This window comes from Galeopterus variegatus, unplaced genomic scaffold, assembly GCF_000696425.1.
Source record: "Galeopterus variegatus unplaced genomic scaffold, G_variegatus-3.0.2 Scaffold82, whole genome shotgun sequence".
NCBI classification, from domain to species: Eukaryota; Metazoa; Chordata; class Mammalia; order Dermoptera; family Cynocephalidae; genus Galeopterus; species Galeopterus variegatus.
The window spans coordinates 865,119-878,081 of NW_007726193.1; the positions used below are offsets into that span (position 1 = coordinate 865,119).

Here is a 12,963-nt window from a genome sequence, read left to right on the forward strand (position 1 = left end):
TACCCTAGGGCCGCCTTTTAGGTTGTGGACTCTGATGACATGGCAACTTCTAGGTTGCAGAGCACACGAGCTCCCTGACTGTATGCCACCTTCCTGCTTAAACCACTCCAAGAAATTGTTCTACATCTCTTCAATTTCATTAAATAGTAAAATTATCATATTTAAAAAATGTATATCATTAGTGCAATCTTTACTGCAATAAATGATAAGTCTATCTTTATCCAGATATAGAATAATTAAAGAACAAGATTTAAAAGGTGTAAAATAACTTGATACCACTGTAGGGCAGATCTGGGTGAGAGTTATTCTCTGTTATCTCTGGTTAATTTGCATCATTTGATTAAACCATAGCTGCTATGATGTATGCAATGATCAATTTTTGACCTGAGCAACAAGAAATATGATAATTGTTCCCTAAGTCTTCTAGAAAATTCTATGCCTTTGAGATATTCACATTGAGTCATAACTGTTGGCTAACAAGACTAGCACAGGGTGAAATTAAAAAGGGAGGTACTGAAGAAGTTCTTAGTATGGATAAAGCAAGAACAAAAAGTAAAAAAGAATCCACTTGGATCATTCAACTGTCAAAGAAGTCAGAAAATCTTAGGGTTGTTAATTTTTTTAGAGTCTCTGGTTATATGTTTAACTACTTAAAGAATCAGGAAACCACTAGTAAAAGCATAATTAAATTTCAATTTGAACTCTGCTAAAAGACCTTGTTACAGCAAATACCTTTGGAAAAAAATAAAAATTTCTTCAATGTTCCAGGAATATGTTGAGTTAGGTTATTTAGACCAAACCTGCTGCCGAAGACAATTAAAAATCATCAATAAAATATTAAAAGCATTTCCCGAACATATCAAAGAGCAAACAAGATAGAAAGGAATTGCCAGGCCAAAGTCGAAGCCCAAGCAGGAACCTGGGGAGGTAACGTAAGCAATGAAGCCACTTACACCTGAGAGTATGGCCTAATGAGGCCAACTTGAGTTTCAAATATAAAATATGAAAGAGAAGCTCAGAGAGAGGGAGAAAAGGAACACAAGGTCTAACATATATTTAAACAAAATTTGAAGAGGAGAGAACGGGGCAGAGTCAATGTTTGAAATGATAATGACAGAGCTGCCCCAAACTGGTGAAAAACAATCCACAGATTCAAGAAGCTCAAAGAATCCCAATTACAATAAAGAAAAGAGATCTACATCTAGCCACATTATAGTGAAATTGAAGAAGACCAAAGACAAAGAAGATCTTGAAAGTAGCCAAAGAAGACAGTTAACCTTCAAAGGAGCAGCTGTTAGACTGACAGCTGTCTTCTCAGAAGCAGCAATGGAAGCCAGAAGATAATGGGATATTACTGCAATGTGCTGAAAGAAAATATCTCCCAACCTAGAATTATACTGCCAGTGAAAATACCTTTCAAGAATGAAAACAAAACGAAGACATTTTCAGACAAGTGAAAAATGAGATGTTGTTCCCTATCTGCAAATCCTCACTGAAATAAATCGTAAATGATCTAAGATGCAACAAGGAATGTAAAACAAAGAAAGTGGTCAGTATATCGCCAGTCTCATCCCTAACATTTGTAAAATATGTAAAATACAGGTCAAGAGTTTAAAAGGAGGCACAGCTTGCCCTTATTCTTCCACTAAGGCTTCATCTCAAACTGCAACAGGCTTTGTGCCCACACATACAGCCACTGCCGCCTGCATATCCAAACCGTTCTCCTGCAGTCACATACCCCTTGGTCATCCTCTTGGGTCTAGAGGTATGTACACTTGCATCATGGCTTGCCCTGGGAAATAGGACTGCTCAGGTCCTAGAAATAGGCACAGAATATTTGGATAGGGAATTCTAGGGTTCTGGATTCCCAGAGCATAATCTAGAAGCAAGGGTTGGAGGAGGAGGGAGGCAGGCTCCAGGTGGGCATGTCTTCTTGGTGCCATAGACTTCTTACCCTGTGGAGAGGAGTGTGGCTAGAGAAGGGCCAGAGAGGGGACCTCTAAATCATGAGACATAGGCCAGAGACACACCCAGATCTAAGAGTGGTACTATATTTTGGCAAATCCAAATGAACTTTGACTATATAAAATAGTAATAATATCTTGCAGGGATAAGGGAAACATGATAGAATAAAAACATATGACAACTATATATATATTTATATATACATATACAATACAGGATATATATATATATATATACACACACACACATATATATAAAGTATAAATAAGTAGATGAAAAAATAAAATTCAAAAATTAAAGTCTTCCAAGGTCTTTGTATTATCCTAGAGGAGACTAAAGGTATTGATTATCTTTAGACATTGAAAAGTTAAATAGACATGTTGGAATTTCTGTAATAGCTATTAAAAAATAGAAGTGGGACATATAACTTCCTAACTAGTGAAGGGGTGAAATGATTTTTAAAATATTAAGTCAATCTGAAAGAAAGCAAGAAAGGGGAGAAGAAACAAAGAATGGTTAGGAAAAATAGAAGATGATAGATTTAAAAACACAAATCAATGATTCATTAAATATAAATGGAGTAAATGATACCATTAAAAGGCAAAGATTATCAGACTGGAAAAAATACAAACTCCTACTATATGCTATTTACAAGGAGACAACTAGAACCTAATGATACAGAAAGTGTGAAAGTAAAAGGATAGAAATGACATGCAATGACAATACCAATCAAAAGAAAATGCGTTTATACTAATATCAGACAAATTATACTTTAAAGCAAAAAAGCATTACCTATAAATAAAATGGTTCATTTATAAAAGATTCAAGTCAATAGGAAGACTGAACAAATTTACATGTCAATGCAACAAATACAACCTCAAAATATACATTGACAGAATGTAAGGAGGGATCCAATTCACAATTATAGTGAGAGATATTCACACATCTCTATCAGCAATTGATAAAAATCAAATAAGAAAGTCATTAAGGATACAGCATATTTGAATAACGCACTTAACCAACTTGACTTAAAGACCATATATAGAACCCCCACTCAACAACTGCACAGGACATAATCTTTTCAAGTACAGAAGAAATGTTTATGAAAACCAATCAGACCATCAAAGAAGTCTCAAAGGCTTCTTCCAGAATCTGAAAACAGGAAAGGAGCATATTCTCTGACCACAATACGATTAAGTTGTAGTGACAAAAAGCTAAATTTGTTATTTAACAAATAACTTATGGGTCAAAGAAGAAGTCATAATATATATTAGAAAATATTTGACATAACCAGTAATAAAAACACTATATACCAAAACATGTGGGATCGAGGGAAAGATAGAGTAAAATTTATATTTTAAATATACATATTAGAAAAAAAAGAAAGGCTTAAAATTAATGAATTAAGGTCCTTCTCAAGAAGTTTGAGAAAGAACAGCAAAATCCAAAGAAGGAGAAGAAAGGCAATAAAATAATGACAGAAAAAAAGAAATAAAATAAAGACTATTAACAAAACCAAGGTTGTTCTTTGAAAAGACATTTCTGGCAAAATTAAGAGACAGACACAGGGCAGGGAGAGAAAGGGTGGGGAAGTAAGCAAATAATCCATAGAAAGAATAAAAAAAAAAGCAATGTAACTGCAAAGGCTATAAACATAAAAAGATAAAAGGATCTTAGAGACAACTTTATTCAATAATTTTGAAAATCTAGATAGAAATGGACAAATCCCCAGGAAAAAAATATAATTTACCAAGGAAGAATGAAGAAGAAATTGTAAACATGAATAGGACATATAACCATTAAAGGTCTCAAAAATGTTCCCATAAAGAAAACTCCAGGCCCAGATGATTTCACTGATGACTCTATCAAATATTTAAGAAACAAGAATTCCAATCTCACAAAAACTCAAAGCAAAGAAAAAGAGAGCACATCCTAACTCATTTTTACAAGGCTAGCATAACCCCGATGCCAAAACTTGATAAGGAAAATCCTCACATTTTTACCCAATATATAAATTAAATGAGATTATTTACAGAATTCTCTGGAATGCTCACAGAAATGTCTAGTAGCAATTTCCAATCTTATAAATTGAGGTAATTTGAATAAACAGAGGTCAAAAGGAACCGTCCTGAACTTCAGCAACAAAATCTTTTGAAGATAAGGTCACCAAGAACTAAGATAGTATTGGTGTAGTAAGAGAAGCAACATCCCATGTGCTTAAACAACCATGTCTTAAAGATGACAGAAACTGGGTACTGGTAAGTGCTGAATGTGAACCCTAAAATGGCAGCTTTGTGCCTTAGTTGTCATAGCACAGAATCAATGCTGAACAATATGGCATGATCGCAATACGAAGCTTTCATGTCACAGATGCAAATGAAAGGAAATGGTTTGTTTGGTCTTTACAGTGCAAAATGATTGTCCTAATAAGCATTAAGTACCTTATAATGCAGAAAAAAAGAAGCTTTGTTCAATAAAATGAGTGAGTCAACTTCAGATGTGCAAAATTAGAAATACATCATGCACTTAAAGTAAACATATTCACAAAACCTCATGAGTGGTGCTGTTTTTCGGCTCCCTTGCTCCTCTCCATATTTCTCCACTCTCCTATCTGCAATCTACCATCCCCTCAGCAAGGTGAAAACCTACTTCATCTCTGTCCCTCACTCTGCAGGCTCTTGCCCCAGTGCTCATAGAATGTTCAACACACACAAACGAGCAGAATAGCCCAGAGTTCAGGAGCATGCATGGTAGAGCCATCTGCATGCCTTCCAATCCGAGCCCATTTTGTTCAGATGAAGAATTCCTTAGTCTCTGTGGACTTTAAATTCTTCATCTGACATATTTCATAGGGCTCTGTAGGGATTAAATGAGGTAATGTATGAAAGTCTTAGTATGGCCAAGATGTGTTAGCTGTGATTACAAGCACAATTAGGAGACAAGTTTATAGTACACTCCAATGCTAAATGTAAACAGATTTTGGAATTATTTCCTGCATTCATTCATTTAGTTTACAAATATTTATTGAGGTTCTATTACATGTGAGGTATTATGCTAGGGACTCAAGATACTGCTATAAACAAGACAGATATCTTTCCTGCCCTTGAGAGCATACAGCCACTACTTAAATTCATTGGTCATTGGTATGGCCAAATAAATAGTGATTTTTAAAAAACCAAACAAACTTAAAAGACACTTTCTCTTCACGGTCCTTGAGACTCAACTTGGCCTAAAAGCAAAAACAAGGCACAAGAACACAATACCCTCTCCTACACAGGCTTGGTCTCCATCTCACCCCCACCCCTACGGCAGGCACTCAAAAAAGAGTTTTTAAATTGGTTTGGTCCAGAATCTGTTGCTGCAAATAAGTCCATCAACACGTAGAGGAGAGAAATAGACTCTTCTTAAAAACATCCTCAGCGTGGTGATCTGCACTGCGGGGACTGAGAAACAGATGGGACAGGAGCGCTTTGTATCCTTCAGGAGATCATATTGGAGAAGAAGTGAGGTACCAAGGAAAGCCACCCCCACACCCCCACACCAATATTCTGTGCCCTTCCTAGCTTTTGTCATCACACCATGCCAATTCCTGCTTCAATTCCTGGCTTGCCGTTTACTACCTTGCTCAGGTATTTTAACCTTATTTATAATAACTTACTAGTATCTATCATAATAACTGTGTGTGCTATTTATCATATAAATGACAAAAGGATCATTCTAATTTATATTAATTATAATAAATATTTGCATTACTTACAAGATTTTGATTATTTATATTAAGAAAATCTCAGACATAACCACTACTTATGAGTCTCAGAAGAAATAGGAAGTGTGAAAGTCAGGTGTAGCTTCAGAATTTCTATCTAGAAGGGAGTCAGGAGCAGAAATTCGGATGGGAGGAGGCTTTGAAAGCTGCGGGTGCACAGCGCTTTAGGTAAGAGAATACTTCAGTGGTCTGTTTCAAAACATAACCAGAGCTGTTGGAGCTGGAGAAGCAAGTCCAGGGAGCAGGAAAGGGAAAAATAGTGAAAATCCCAAAGAATTCTGTATAAATGATCAGTCTCCTTCCCCAGATTATGGAGATCTGAACCCTTGACCTCGGTGTTACAACACTGTGCTTTAACCAACTGAGCCCTTGACCTTGGTGTTACAATACCGTGCTCTAACCAGCTGAGCCCTTGACCTTGGTGTTACAATACCATGCTCTAACCAGCTGAGCCCTTGACCTTGGTGTTACAATACCATGCTCTAACCAGCTAAGCCAACCAGCCAGCCCTCCTTCCCCAGATTTGACTACACCATGTAATTGGAAAAACTGGTACCTGTTCCTGAAAGTCTATTCAAAAACAATTGGGTTATCAAGAAAAAATGGGTCAACAATAGAATCCCTAAAGAAAAGAAAATGTCTGAAGAAAAGAGAGCTCCAAGTGGGAGCGAGGAGTTGAAAACAAAACAAAGAATAAAATTGTCATGGGGATGGGGATTTGGAATGAAGGGATGGAAATACGAAAGAAAAAAACCCAACCAAACAGTCATCATCTCTACAAAATTATCCATAGAAATAGCCTCACTCACCTGACAGGAAGTTCAGAAAAAGAGGTGGAGAAACTCTGCACACATCTGAAAAGGAAAAACAGAAAAGAAAATCAGACCAAAGGAAAGTGGGTCTTCTTGGCACCATAATACTTCAATACTGCAGTCAGCCCACCAGCCGAGGCCCGACGGACCCCCTGCAGCACATCCAGCCTTGAACTTGGCAGCAGAGTTACCAAAGAATTGGAGGATGCAAACCCTGCTCTTAAGGAGCTTATTACAAACTGGAAGAACAAGCCCAAAGCCAGTTTGGGGGATAACCTTGTTTGTGTCTTAGTAGCGCACATTACCACTCAGTCTCAGGCCTCATTAACAGCATCATAGGGGTACTGACAATGGTGTGATTGGACCAGATCTGGGGTGGGGTGGTCCCTTCTGGAGACCATGCTTGGTTAGGTATCTCCTCAGGTGTTTGTGACTTAATGTCCCTAGAACCTCTATGCCTTGATACCAAAGATTGGGTCATTTATGTCTCTTGTGCCCCCAAGCCTAAGGCAGAATTCTTTCTCCACAGATAGGCTGAATAAATGACTCTCTGTTGATTACTAAGTTTGGTTCAGAGTTGAAAGGGGGAGCTGGTGGCATCGGCAATGACATGAATGACAGAAAGCCCGGATGCATGCTGGAAAAAGAAATAGGGTGCCCCCCCGCAAGGCAGGGCATCGCTGACAACCTGACTTGTATCTTTTGGAATACTCCATCACGGTTTACTTCAAAACCCCAACATTGGTACAGCTATTAACTGGAAGATGACAGTCACTTCACATAACGGTATCCATTCATGTGAAATAGAGACTTTCAAATCAAGATTTGCGAGAGGATACAATCTATACGGTGATCTTGGAACCAGCTGACCTACTGCTGGCTTCTGTCAACAGGCTGTTAATGACAGAAGTTCAATGCTCAAGGAGAAACCCGGGATATGAATTCAAAGAAGAAATAAGGAGTCATGGTGAGTTTCTATTGATCATGATATGCCCTTTAAGAGGAAACAAAAAAGAAAAAGTTCTTAATAAATTAAAACCCAATCTGCCAGAAAAACTTCAGTAAGCAATGATTAAAGAAGACAAAAATGAAGGCCAACCATGTTGTCTTGTCCTAAGATGAACAAATCACAAACACATGTCCCAATGCTCAACATGGACTGAATGTAGGATTAACAACTGAAAAACATTAAAATAATCAAAGAAATCGATTGTGACTTGAATATGGAAATAATTTCATTTAATGTTTGTGAAAATGAGGATTTTGTACATAGGGATTTCTGATAATATTTTGATGAAATTTCACAGCTCAAGCACATTGCCTCTTCCAAAACCTTATTGATGACCATAGTAAAGCACACTGAATGGTTCCTGCTAATCCCATTTATTAATGAAGAACAGGCTGCTCTGTTTGCTCCTTTGGAACACTTTCAGATAGAAAAGTAGGGCAAGCAACACTGACATTTGTTTTTTCCAGTGGATGAAAAAATTAAAAAGCCTAATAATACCCAAAGCTGGAGAGCATGTGGGGAAATAAACACTTGCATACACTGACGGTGGAAACAAACTTTGAGAGAATCGTTTCATTACATTTTGAATTTTAAATATGCATACATTTTGATGCAGAAATTCTAATTCCTGACATTGTCCCTACCGACATATTGACACGTATACACAAAAATATACACACAAACACTGTCATCACAGTTTGGTGTGAGGGGCTAGGGGGGAGGGGAAGCCTAAGCATCCGTCAGTAGATGAATAGTTAAATAAATGACGGGATATCCGTGTTATAAAATATTGTGCAATGCTTAAAAAGTGAGGTTGATTTAGATGTATTGACACATAAAAATTGTCAATACAAATAATTCAAGTGAAAAAATCAAGTTTCTTCATAATGTGTATATTATGACGTGTTAAGGAGCAATCAAAGCTGTATATGTGTGTTTTATATAGTGACCAGGGTGTGTACAAGAAGCCTGGAAGCCTCCGCAGATAGGGGTGTGATGGGGGAAAGGATGAGCCAGATATTTACTCCATCGAACCCAGATGTGTATTCATGTATTACTTATACAATTAATTATATTTGTCCCAGTGAAGAAAAGTAGAAGAGAGGAGGTTGCCAAACGGAGCCGTAAATCAAGCTCAGGGGAGGGTGGGTGGGAGGGAGTGCTCAGCTGAACGCCACCTCCCCTCATCCGCGTAACCCCATTAGAAAGGCCCAACTGGGACTTCTGGTCTCAGAGCCAAGAAACCAGCTTCCCAGCTGGAGAGCAGGAACTCACTTGAGTCGTGGAAGGGAATGTCAAAGGCAGTGATGTGCAAATGCCTGATGGACACTGAGACCTAAATGTAATTAAGGAACCTCCAATCCTTCAGCCTCTGGATCCCTCTCTGCCCCTGTGGCTGCCACACACCCACCAGCCTTTATCTCATAGAGAAACTAAACTAAACAGGAATCAGGATCTGCTCAGCACTGGCACTTTAGTAACAAAACGTAGTGGCTGCCAATGTTTGGCATTCTTACATCATTGAAAGGAAAGGGCAAGTCACAAAAGGAACCATGTCAACTTATGTAAGACATGGCATGGAACGGAGAAGTTCCTCAGAGAAGAGCAGCAAGCTCACCAATTGCTAGGATTAACTGAAACCTCCCACGGTTGCAGATTGCCCCAAACCATGACATCAGGGAGGCTGGGAATGCATCCAATTTCCTCTATTTATCAAGCTGGCTATAACCCAGGGTAATACCAGGGTGACCAAAAAAAAAAAAGGAAAGCAGAATTTACAACTGGTTTGGGTTGGAAGGAAATGATCTTTGGGTGTACTGAGAACCCTGCTCCAGTGCAGAGGAAGCTCTTGGGGAGGCTGCATCCAAAAATCAGAACTCTGTCCTGAGTGGGCTGGCCACAGCGCCCATGTGTCTGAAGGATAATCAGCAACCCAATGGGGAAAGTGCACAGGCAACAGCAGCCCCAGGCAGTTGTCCCCCTGTCCTCTGGGGTAATGTGACACTGGTCCAAGGGACAATCAAAAAACCCAAAACAAAACACAACTGTGACGTGCAGCATCCTGGAGGGCTCAGTGCTTCATTAGGAGCTAATGATTAATTAGTGACCCAGACTGAGGGGCAGAGACTGGCTCAAAGTTCCCGGCAATGACACCAGCACCATGGAAGAAAGGACCAGAGGACAAAGAGGCCTTGATAAATTGGGAATGGGGCCAGAAATAAGCAAAGAGAAGTTCCTCCACACCGGTAGCAAAAACAAATGGCACAAACGGAGATAATGCTGAAGGTTAGGCTTGTGGGCATACACAGGAGAAGATCGGGGATATGCAGATGCTTGGCTTCAGAGCCATAGGTAGTACCATCAATGAACAAACAAGTGTGGTTCTAGAACCTTGCAGTGTCTCATTACTGATCAGACCCTGCTTTATTATGCAGGACCCTTACCTGTACAGACTGGTTTGTTCAGTTCTGGATGCCACCATTCAAGAGGAATTAAATTGTGAGATGGCTCTGGAAAACTCTAAAGATAATTCATTCAACAAACATTTACCAAATGCCTTCTATGTGCCAAAAAACAGGGCCACTCTGTACAGCTGTGCAGGTTGTGCCCTGCACAAGGGCACCTGGAAGCCTGAATCCAGAAGGCCAGGCTTTCTGGAGGTGCCATATGAACCTGTTGTGGGCAATAATGGAGTACTGAGGAAGGGCACCTAACTGGGCATGGGGAAATGGATCCAGGGAAGTTTCCTCAAGGAAGTAATAGGCTGCAGCCCAAAGGATGTGCAACTCCCTTTACGTGAAGCAATGGGAGAGAGCATTCCAAAGAGAAGAAATAGCTTAAATCAAGATACGGAGCCAAAGAACTAAAATTAAACAGGAAGAAGGATGTCCTGGTGTCTATCATTGTTAAATTGTAGAAGTGACTAAGAGATTTTGGATTTGCTTTCTGAAATATCTCAAAAGTTGACCTCTTAGTCAGCCTGGTGAGGCTGAGGCTGAGGTGGCATGAAGCAGGCCAGGAGAAGTAGCTGGTGGACCTCTTGCAGCCGTCGGAACTGTGCTATTTTTCTGTGGCACTGAAAGCTTTCTCTACACCCCCACCTCCGGTCTCTATATGGGATCCAAACCCTCGGCGGGAGCGCCGCTGCGCTCCCAAGCACCGCAATCTACCAAGTGCGCCACCGGGCCGGCCCCAAATTGACTCTTTAACTTCTCTTTCCACTGGGTACCAACAAACACTACATTTCCCTCTATTTAAACTATGTTTTGATACTGAATTTTTAATAATAAGAGAAAATATGACCAAAAGATACACAGATGAGGAAAGAACAAACAATTATACATTTAGGATGGGTCCCACCACGTAACTAAGAAAACCACACATGTAAATTCTTCCTTTATTTAGTAAGTCTTTGTTGTATAATTGACATTTGGGCTAGAAATTAAGGCTGGTACATTCAAATTTTTCTTTTTCCAAACATATTTGCCACTTGAGATGTGCTAAATACTGAACTGCTCCTTAGTTCAATTCCAGGGAGTAAAAGACGAGGAAACTCTTGCCCATAAAGTTTTTATTGTTCCCACTGTAAATGATTAAGAAGTTACATTATTATGCAGGCCTATTTGACAGATAAGCTGTGGAAGATAGGAACTTGGTGATTTATTAATATCATCTTTTAAATTCAATGTGAGGGCCTCAAAGTCAACCTCAAGATTGCTGTGTCTCTGCTGACTTTGCCAGCAAAAGAAATTTCTAGCCTTTTCCTTCTGTGGTAGATTGCAAAACTAGCCATAAACTCTTCCTATCCCAGTATGCCTGTCCATTTGCAATGCGACTTTGCAGCTCCTCCTATCAAAAGGCAGAGTCTGTTTCTCCACCCCTTGAATGTGGGCTGGCCTTGTCATTTTCTTTGCCCCATGGGACAATAGCAAATGTGATGCAAGTGGAAGCTTGAAAAGTGCTTGAGCGTGGAATTTCCTCTCTCTTGCTGCTCTTGGAACCTCAAGCCACCATGTAAGCATGGAAACAAGCCTGAGCTAGCCTGCTAGATGACGAAAGACACATGTCCAGTCATCCTTATTGCTCCAACCAACAGCCAGCCAACCCCCAGGAACAGTCATCTAGCTGACTGGCAGCTGACTACAGTTGTATGAGTAAGACCAACTGGGACCAGCAGAAGAACCATCCTGCTGAACCCAGCCAAGGTTGTGGACTCCAAAACTGTGCACTAATTAAATGGTTGTTGCTTTAAGCCGCTAAGTTTTGGGGTATTTTCTTCCACAGAAAAAGCTAACTTATACACCTTCTTTCTTCCTTTCCTTCCTCCTCATTCATTCCCTTCCTCTCTATCTGCCCTTCCTTTTTAAATTATTCCCCCCCCCCCCACTTTCCTTGCTTTCCTCTTTTCCTTCTACAAGTACCCACTGAAGGGCCCACTGTGTACAAGATGCTGGCCTGGGCTGGTTCTAATTCAAAGCCTGCCTCATTTTCTTCTAAGCCACTCCCTCTGGAACCCACATGAGCAGGTACTGTAGACCTGCATGGTCTGTGGGCCTCATTCCCAAAATGATTAAGCAAGATGTTTCTGGAGACCAGCTCTAGGGTGAACTCTTGGCAGAGTTTGCAACCCATCTCTGGGCATTTGCTGGGGAAAATCTCCCTGGAGAATCACTGGTCACTGTGACCTGTTGAGTGTATTCTAGCCTTCCCTCCTACCCATTACTCCTAGCCACTGGAAGGGAAGTATAATAAGAAAACGGGCCTTCAAGCCAGATGCCCAAAGGGGCATAGCCTAAGACCCCCTCCCTCAATATGGCTGTCTAGGCTGAGGGCAGAAAATATATTTATAACTACAGGAAACAATGCACCATGAGTGGTAAAATGCTTAGATTTCCATTTGTTTACTACATGAATAAAAGGAAATCAATAGGATCATCTTGCTAATGACATCAAACCACTCAGTACATCTCAGAAGCCAGAAGAAGGTCATTTCTTAAAATGCTTTTCTTTCCTCTTCTACATTTATAGTCTGTACTTTATTCCCACTGTAACTTATTTTTTTCTCCTGAATGATGTTTTTACAGATTTTTTAAAAGTTTACTTTTCCCTGGTGAGCTGGAAGCCGCCATTTGTTTGTGGTTACGACATTAATGTTTAGAAAAGTCAAATTAGATGTCAGGGTTGGATAAATGTTTATTTTCCTTTTATGATGTTTTAAAGGGGACACTTTTCTCCCTTAGGATTCCCTGGAGAAGCTCTCTTCTTCTCTAGGTGCATGTGTGAATATATTTCAAAATTGACTGCTGAAAGGACAGGCGGACAGAGATTTTACTGGGCTTCCATCACCTAGGATAAATGGGAAGTATACCCGCAGGAACACATTGCCAAGATTATTCTTGATTTCTCCATGC

The 12,963-nt window shown here is 39.8% G+C and overlaps 1 protein-coding gene across 11 annotated transcripts in view; it reads right to left on the reverse strand.

The window, feature by feature from the left end:
* GPR64 (G protein-coupled receptor 64) overlaps window positions 1-6,582 on the reverse strand; it is an 80,777-nt gene extending 74,195 nt beyond the window's left edge. For all 11 annotated transcript variants that reach the window (XM_008579954.1, XM_008579944.1, XM_008579914.1 and 8 more), the window contains exon 1: window positions 6,541-6,582. The gene's annotated coding sequence lies outside the window, so the exon portion shown is untranslated. The remainder of the gene's footprint in view (window positions 1-6,540) is intronic.
* Window positions 6,583-12,963: the final 6,381 nt, after the last annotated feature.